This window comes from Procambarus clarkii, chromosome 53 (genome assembly GCF_040958095.1).
Source record: "Procambarus clarkii isolate CNS0578487 chromosome 53, FALCON_Pclarkii_2.0, whole genome shotgun sequence".
Taxonomy (NCBI): domain Eukaryota; kingdom Metazoa; phylum Arthropoda; class Malacostraca; order Decapoda; family Cambaridae; genus Procambarus; species Procambarus clarkii.
Genome location: NC_091202.1, coordinates 29,227,552 through 29,236,864, shown reverse-complemented (window position 1 = coordinate 29,236,864; position 9,313 = coordinate 29,227,552).

Genomic DNA, 9,313 nt, shown 5'->3' with positions numbered 1-9,313 from the left:
TAAGCTGATCAATATTGGAACATGTGGTAATGTCTTGGGCCGTTCTTAGCATCTTAAAGCCGTTCAGTCAAAGAAAAGGTAGAGAAATGTCTACCTGAAAGACAGAGAAATGTCTTTCAGAAAGATAGAGAAATGTCTGCTTGAAAGGTAGAGACATGTTTACCTGAAAGGTAGAGAAATGTCTACCTAAAAGGTAGAGAAATGTCTACCTGAAAGGTAGAGAAATGTCACCTGAAAATGTCTTGAAATTTCATTTAAAATGTGACAGATAGAAGGACCAGAATTTCATTGCAATATAATTTTAATTTAAAAGGTTATAATAAAAAAAAGTTACATAGTTCCTGGAAGCAAACAAAAATATTTTGGAACTTTTAAAGACTCAGAACGCAGTCTGTTATATCAAATATAACGGTAATGTTTAATGTAATATACCCGTAATGTTTTGTTATTTATTTGAAAACAAAAAAATTGCTTTGTATCGAATAACTGATTTGATAACTAGGATACGTTTTTATAACTTGCCTCCCTCTGTCTATTTTTTTTTGCAATACAAGGATGAAATAATGCTGTATAAAATCATTCCTTAATAGAGTTTATTATTAGTCAGGTAAGGATATTGTGAAAGCATCTTGTCCTATACCGAAATTAATAGCGTATGCAAATTTCTATTTGAATGGCAATTTTATAGTGCACGGTCAGTTGATATTATATTGCAAGCGATGAGTCACAATAACGTTGCTAAAGTATGTTGACCAGACCACACACTAGAAGGTGAAGGGACGACGACGTTTCGATCCGTCCTGGACCTGAATTGACTTGAGAATGGTCCAGGACGGACCGAAACGTCGTCGTCCCTTCACCTTCTAGTGTGTGGTCTGGTCAACATTATATTGCAAGTTAGTTATTCTTGGCAAGTTAATGCGTCATGGAAACTAATAATTCTTGCAAAGTTAATACTTCTTAGCAGGTTAATAATTATTTGCTAGTTAATGTTTTATGGCAAATTAATGATTTTTGGCAAATTAATGCTTCATGGCAAGTTAATAATTCTTGGTAAAGTAATAATTCTTGGTGACATGTTAAAACTGCATTACCAATAAATAGCTGCTATTTGTTTGGTCCGTACACGTAACTCGAGCTATGCACGCGACTCAAGCCGTGCACGTAACTCAAAGCGTGCACGAAAATGTCTCTTTGTTCTCACACGAAGTCGTATCGTGCTTCGTGCATTTGGTTGTATGACAAACTTTACTTATGTCATCAAGAACATAGTTCGTTTCCACCGGAACCTAATTCATGCCGTCTTGAGAGTAAATTATGTTCAGAGGAAAACCTAAACCATTTTAACAGGACCATGATTCTCGTTATAAGGAATAAGTCATCTTCACTTTTCATCTTACGATAACGGTAAAACAGCAACTATTTTGTTGTCTCTCTATTTACACGTGACAACAGGATCTGTTCCATTACATGTGACAACAGGATCTGTTCCATTACACGTGACAACAGGATCTGTTCCATTACACGTGACAACAGGATCTGTTCCATTACACGTGACAACAGATTCTGTTCCATTACACTTGACAACAGGATCTGTTCCATTACACGTGACAACAGATTCTGTTCCATTACACTTGACAACAGGATCTGTTCCATTACACGTGACAACAGGATCTGTTCCATTACACTTGACAACAGGATCTGTTCCATTACACGTGACAACAGGATCTGTTCCATTACACTTGACAACAGGATCTGTTCCATTACACGTGACAACAGGATCTGTTCCATTACACTTGACAACAGGCTCTCTCGTCAACTGACAGTGACTACAAACTTCCTTTTAAGGTCTGTCATTCAAGTCACCATAACAAATCTACCTCTAGGATTTCAAGAAAAAAAAATATCCCCCACATATTTCTTCCCCTGTCCCAACATACCCGAGCGTATTTTGCGACAAGACAGAGTCCATCGTTGCAACACTGCAGCATATAAAGTCACCTGTATGCAGGAGAGGAAAGCCAACGAGGTGCCACAGCCGAGCGTGCTTGCTGAACGAGTTTGCTACGTCTGTCTTGTGATGTAATTTATTAAGCAAACAGTTCTTCGTTTGCCTGTTGCTAAGGCTTAATTCAAGCGAGACGTGTTGGGAAGATCCGGATGAGGAAGGAGGTGGGGGAGGGACTGAGGAATGAGGGTGCAACGAGAAGTTTCAATTGTGAGTTACAAAGGATAATTCGATCGCTTTTTCGAACGCCTTGCATTTAAAATATTTAGATTTTTCTTGTTTTGATTTTTACTGGTTGTCAAAATATCTGCATTTACGTTTCATATTACTGCCACATAAACAGCCTGATAGACATGTGCTCTATTCCACACACACACTTTGATAGACATGTGCTCTTTCCACGTATCGATAGACATGTGCTACTTTAAATTTGTGAAAGACATGAGGGCCCTTTTTCATTTCGACAGACATAAGCTCCACCCTCACTTTGACAGACATGTTCTCCATCAACACATTGAGAGGTGTCAGTTCTTCCCACACGTTAACAGAACATGTGCTCCGTCTAGACTTGTCCAAACACTTGAGCTGGACAGTAGAGCGATAGTTCTGTTTCATGCATGTCGGCGTTCAATCCCCGACCGTCCAAGTGGTTAGGCACCATTCCTTTCCCTCCATCACCTCCAAAATGCTTGTCCTGACACCTTCCCAGTGCTATATAGTCGTAATAGCTTGGCGATTTTCCCAGATAGTTAACTCTTATTTATAAGAGCTAACAGCTCTTATTCATTCCTCATCTTCCTGTCCGTTGCTCTCTCTCTCTCTCTCTCTCTCTCTCTCTCTCTCTCTCTCTCTCTCTCTCTCTCTCTCTCTCTCTCTCTCTCTCTCTCTCTCTCTCTCTCGCTCTCTCTCTCCTGAGTCAGTCTTCCTAGGCTCCAGCACTGCCTCTCACTGCATTCGAGGAACCTGAAGATGATCTTACTTTCCGTTGCTGCTTCTCACTGCATTGCGAGGAACCAGAGGAGCCTTCGTGCCTCGGAGGGAAGGTTCCTTAGCGCCGGAAACCGAAAAGCCACTTGTTACACGCTGACGTTGATATAGCAATGCCAAAGTTAACTGTTATTGCACACATTGCAAGCCAACAAATGGGTAAAATATTCACGGAGATGGGGCTTGAACGACGCACCATGTTTTCCTTAGCGTGCTTCTCCTGTTAACGCAGACTAAATTTTTGTCAATAGTAAAAAATTTATATATATTTTTTTCTTCGGGTATGATACACCGAAGATACATGTGCTCCGTCTAGACTTGTCCAAACACTTGAGCTGGACAGTAGAGCGATAGTTCTGTTTCATGCATGTCGGCGTTCAATCCCCGACCGTCCAAGTGGTTAGGCACCATTCCTTTCCCTCCATCACCTCCAAAATGCTTGTCCTGACACCTTCCCAGTGCTATATAGTCGTAATAGCTTGGCGATTTTCCCAGATAGTTAACTCTTATTTATAAGAGCTAACAGCTCTTATTCATTCCTCATCTTCCTGTCCGTTGCTCTCTCTCTCTCTCTCTCTCTCTCTCTCTCTCTCTCTCTCTCTCTCTCTCTCTCTCTCTCTCTCTCTCTCTCTCTCTCTCTCTCTCTCTCTCTCGCTCTCTCTCTCCTGAGTCAGTCTTCCTAGGCTCCAGCACTGCCTCTCACTGCATTCGAGGAACCTGAAGATGATCTTACTTTCCGTTGCTGCTTCTCACTGCATTGCGAGGAACCAGAGGAGCCTTCGTGCCTCGGAGGGAAGGTTCCTTAGCGCCGGAAACCGAAAAGCCACTTGTTACACGCTGACGTTGATATAGCAATGCCAAAGTTAACTGTTATTGCACACATTGCAAGCCAACAAATGGGTAAAATATTCACGGAGATGGGGCTTGAACGACGCACCATGTTTTCCTTAGCGTGCTTCTCCTGTTAACGCAGACTAAATTTTTGTCAATAGTAAAAAATTTATATATATTTTTTTCTTCGGGTATGATACACCGAATATAATTGTTTTAGCATTGAGAATTCTGCTTATAGGCATCACGAAACTGAATCATTTTAATGCTTTTTTTTCCATAGCTTAATAGTGGAAATTATTGTCAGAAGGAAGCAATATTTTTATTTTGGCCAACACATTCTTATTTATTTTTTTATTTACATATATATATATATATATATATATATATATATATATATATATATATATATATATATATATATATATATATATATATATTAAAAGCTGTAGGTATAAGTAGAGATGACGCTGCTGGTACAAGAATGTAAGAACTCTTGTATATAAATATCTAAGTTTGTTTCCTAAAGGCTGTAGATTTCTTCGAACTCCTTCCACGCCGAGCTGGAACGGAGGGTGCAGCGGGCATTCCCCCTCTGGATCGCGACTCTGAGGCGCTGGAAGAGAAAACTTGCCGCTCTAGGGTCTCTTGTAGTGTCAATGAGCCTGGAACCAAGATCCTTAAGAAACCTTCTTGCGCTCTCACCCCAAAAGTGGCAATATTAGGACAAGATCAGAGGAGAGACAACGTGAAACCCAGACACAGGAAATGCATCTTCTGCCAAACAGTCACAGAAAAGCCACTACTTCACTATCTCCTGGAATGACAAGCAATCAACGGCCTTAGAAAAACTTTAAGAGTTCCTGACTCTTGCAGTAACCACCCTGAAGCCATCAACACTGCTACTCATCTGGTCAAGAAAGGTGTCCAGCAACTGGACACCCTCATAAACACTGTCAAGACGTATCCTCCCCTGCGATAGCAGCCTGGCAATTTAAATGCGTCCTCGGCATACAGTGTGCATTCACTGAAAATAAAAAATAAAATCTACCACCTACGTGCTATTCATGCCTGTGCCATCTTCTGGTTTGCTTAATCTTAATCAGTCAATCTATCTTTTATTGAATTACGGGCCCGTGCCACCTATTAGGTGGTTTAATCTTCACCAATCATCAATTCGATTGGAAATTTTTTTTATATAGCGATGCTGTTATTTCCATAACTGTGTGTGTTTGTGATGATGCAATGTTTCAATACGGATAGAGTTGCTTACAATTTACATTGGCAGTTCATTAGGAGGCATTATTTACGAAGCTGTTTGTTAGGAATGATTGCCTTTAAACCATTTTTTGCTCCCCCGTCCAATCCCAAATCCTTATTCTGATCCCTTCCAAATGCTATATAGTCGTAGTGGCTTGCTACTTTTAAGGCTCAAAAGGGCCCACCATTTACGGGCTATTCATGCTCGTGCCACCTTTTGGGTGGCTTAATCTTTATCTTCATCAATCACCATTTGGTCGTGGGAGACATCTTCCGTCACGCAAGGTGAATTTGCACCTCCACAGATCTCCAGTATCAGCTCTTGATACTGGTAATGGCTCAAAAGGGCCACCACTTACCGACTATTCATGCCCGTGCTACCTTCTGGGTGCCTTAATCTTCACCAATCATCAATCTACTTTTAACTGATAATTCATTCTTGATCCGCCTCCTGAAGCCATAGTTAAACTAGTAGTGTTTAGCCATCCGCCAACCGAACAAACCAAATCTATATCCAAATAAATCTCATAACTGCGGATACCGTGTCCGCTGTTTTCATTTGTTATTGTTTTCCGTTGTAGTGGAATAAAAGTATCACTGCACTGTTTGTCTCTTGAATAAAAAAGTATATTTCTTTCTCCCGCACGGCATAAAAGACACAAGGCTATTTTTCTTCCAGTGTGGTTGGTGTTCCCCCTCTTTTACCCTGGGGCGTACATGTGTGGCCTAGTATGAAGGGTGATTAAACATATTGCATTTATCTCCGTTCGAGGGTTTGAGTCGAGGTCATGCGGATATTTGAAGGCATTTTTATTTCTCCGTTATTTTATTTGTTAATTATCGCTTTTGTGCGTTCTCGGCCTTATTCTGTTGGTTCCTTTCTTAATTCAGTAAAAAAAAATATTATTTTAGCATAGGGCCGACACCTCCCCATTCATGAATTTATTAATAAAACGGGCATTTTTTTTTTATTTAGGAATTATTTATTGGTGGATGCGTGTGTATTAAGGGGTTTGTGAATCTGTTGTTATGTATTTATTTATATATATATATATATATACAAGACGGTATATTGAGTATAAGAGAGTTCATAGCATTGATGTTTTTACATTCTTGTAGAGCGACTAACACGCACAGCGTTTCGAGCAGGTATCTGGAGAATGAGGTAAAAACTGGTTACTAGTATAAGGGTTAGGAATCAAGGCTTAGCTTCGTCTCCCCACTGTTACCTGATGTTTATAATGAATTCAAATCGTGTAAATATGGTGGTTAGATTTGTATTCCACGTTTCTAAGCGCACATATTTGCATTCTAGAAACAAATCCATATATATATGAAGTATCATAAATAATGAAAATACTTTTGTTTTAATAGCAATGAATGAACCTGAACTCCTACACAGTCTTGTAAGAAGGAAAATGACTGAACAGCAAACTGATTAGGTTACGAAAAAGGAGGAGCGGAATATAAGGAAATAACAAGGAAACTTGAGAGGAAATCAATGCTAGTTTCCATGAAGCGTCCTCAACTGAACCTAAACTAGAAGAAAATCTAATACTAGAAGAGGAGGTAACCCTAAACGAGAGATTACCCTAACCCTATCTCAATTTGACTCAGACTAATCAATAGCTCTGTCAATACAGCTTCGGCCTCACACACGTGGGATCCGTGGTTCGAGTCTCCTAGAGTACAGGTGAACGGCCTGGAAGATAGTTTGTTGCCAAATAAATGCAGATTCTGTCGAAGTGAGATGCCTGTTATAAGCTGTGTGTTTCCAAATTGGATTCCCTGAATCCAGATTGGATCTGGAGATCCACAGAATATGGGGATTCTAGTCCCAGAACCCGCTGATATATGTATATATATATATATATATATATATATATATATATATATATATATATATATATATATATATATATATATATATATATATAATATATATATATATGTATATCACGAAAATAAACACGTGATTAAAAATGTGACAATGTCAGACCACGGAGGAAAAATGAAACAGGAATTTCCTTAAGTACTTTCGTATATTAATACATCTTCAGAAGGAGTGAAGATATATATATATATATATATATATATATATATATATATATATATATATATATATATATATATATATATATATATTCATTTCTCTAACAAGAGAAATGTTGAACAAGAATACTTGCATAATAGACAAAACCCAAGATTCAAGAAGATTACAAATTCTTGAGGCAATTCACATAAGAATAGAGCGACCTACCATGAACACTCAAATCACGGAACTATTTACTCTACCCACCATGAGAGTAAGGACAAGACAAGAACATATCGATGCCAACACAGAAGACAATGTCCAACATAACAGGCCAATTACACTGGATTAATCTTTGTGTTTAGATAGGAGATGCCTCGTATGGGCCAATAAGCCTTCTGCAGCCCCTATGTTTATCCCTTATGTATCCCCCCATGTTTTCACCTTCATTGTATTATCACCTGACCTAATGCGGGTATAAAATCAACTAGTATTGTAAGATCTGTTCACTTGAGAATGAACCATGGAGGTTCGAAACGTCGTGCAAATTATACAAATAAGTGTAATACACTCTATAGTAAATCACTTCTTTTCTTCCCCTTAAAAGTACGAAAATGAGTTTTGGAGAACTCCTATTTCAATTAAGCCCTGATGCTAAGAAAATAGTTAGAGGGATAGAAGCCCTAAACCAGAAAATAATAAATACAGAATATGCGGTCATATTCAATGAAACATGTTTGAAAGAAAACCTGCTGCCAGTATACACCAATATATATATATATATATATATATATATATATATATATATATATATATATATATATATATATATATATATATATATATATATATATATATATATTTCTATATACAGTATGGATCTTATACTCTTATGATCTTATACTAATATATATATATTTCTATGTACAGTATGGATCTTAAGCTACTTTTTGGCGAACATGAAATTGACTCGCGAGAAGGCGTCCAACAGGGTGACCCCCTTGCTCCTCTCCTTTTCTGCTTAGTCATCAAACAAGTCACAGAGGTCCTGTCCAGCGAGCTTAACATCTGGTTCTTGGATGATGGTACCCTAGCTGGTTCCCAAGACTCCCTCCTGGAGGACATCAGAAAAATCCAGGAGCAAGGTGCAGTTTTAGGCCTCACCCTGAACCCTTCTAAATGTGAAATAATATGTTCCAACCAGGGCATCGTAGAGAGAATAGAGGGTCTTCTGCCAAATATCCATAAAACTAAACCTGAAGACAGCACACTCCTAGGAGCTCCCCTGGGGTTGAAAGCCATCGATGAGGTCCTTGATAAGAAAATCGCCGACCTTAAGAGGATGGATGGGAGGATTGAGGATATTGATGCTCATGATGCACTCTACCTCATCACCAGATGTCTGTCCCTCCCCAGGTTAACCTACTTTCTGAGGTGTTCACCATCTTACAGTAGCCAAAAACTAAGTGAGTATGACCGGTTACTGAAATCAATGCTAGAAAAAGCCCTTAACCTCTCTCTCGATGACCTACAGTGGAAACAAGCCTCTCTTCCCGTAAGACTTGGGGGCCTCGGAGTTCGAACAGCAACGCAAATCGCTGTTCCAGCCTTCCTGTCCTCCTTATCAGCATCCGACGACCTTGTGAAGGAAATTCTACCTGCCCACTTACATCAGCTGGCAGGTGTACATGTTGCCAATTTTACACGCTGTGCCACAGAGTGGGCCTCACGTGCAGGCCAATCACCTCAACCACCATCCCCAAAAGCCCACAAGCAATCCAGCTGGGATGGTCCCATTGTAGACCAAGTTGCTGCAGAGTGCCTGGGTGCTGCAACAACACAACACGACATTGCTCGCCTCACAGCAGTAGCAGCACCACATGCAGGGGATTTCCTGTTAGCAACCCCAATGTCGGCAACTGGCACGCGTCTCACACCACACGCCCTCCGAATTGCTGTGGCCCTCCGCCTTGCTGCCCCAATCCACACCAGATATAGGTGTATTTGCGGCGAGGTGGTGGCTGACAGGTACGGCCACCGTGGCCTACTCTGCCAAAGCACAGGGGGATGGCACTCGAGGCACAGTGAAGTTAACGACATCATCAAGAGGAGCCTCACCACAGCTGGATGCCCAGCTGAAAGAGAGCCCCGTTACCTAACGCCCCGTAACTCTGATGCTCTTATTGGTCGCCCGG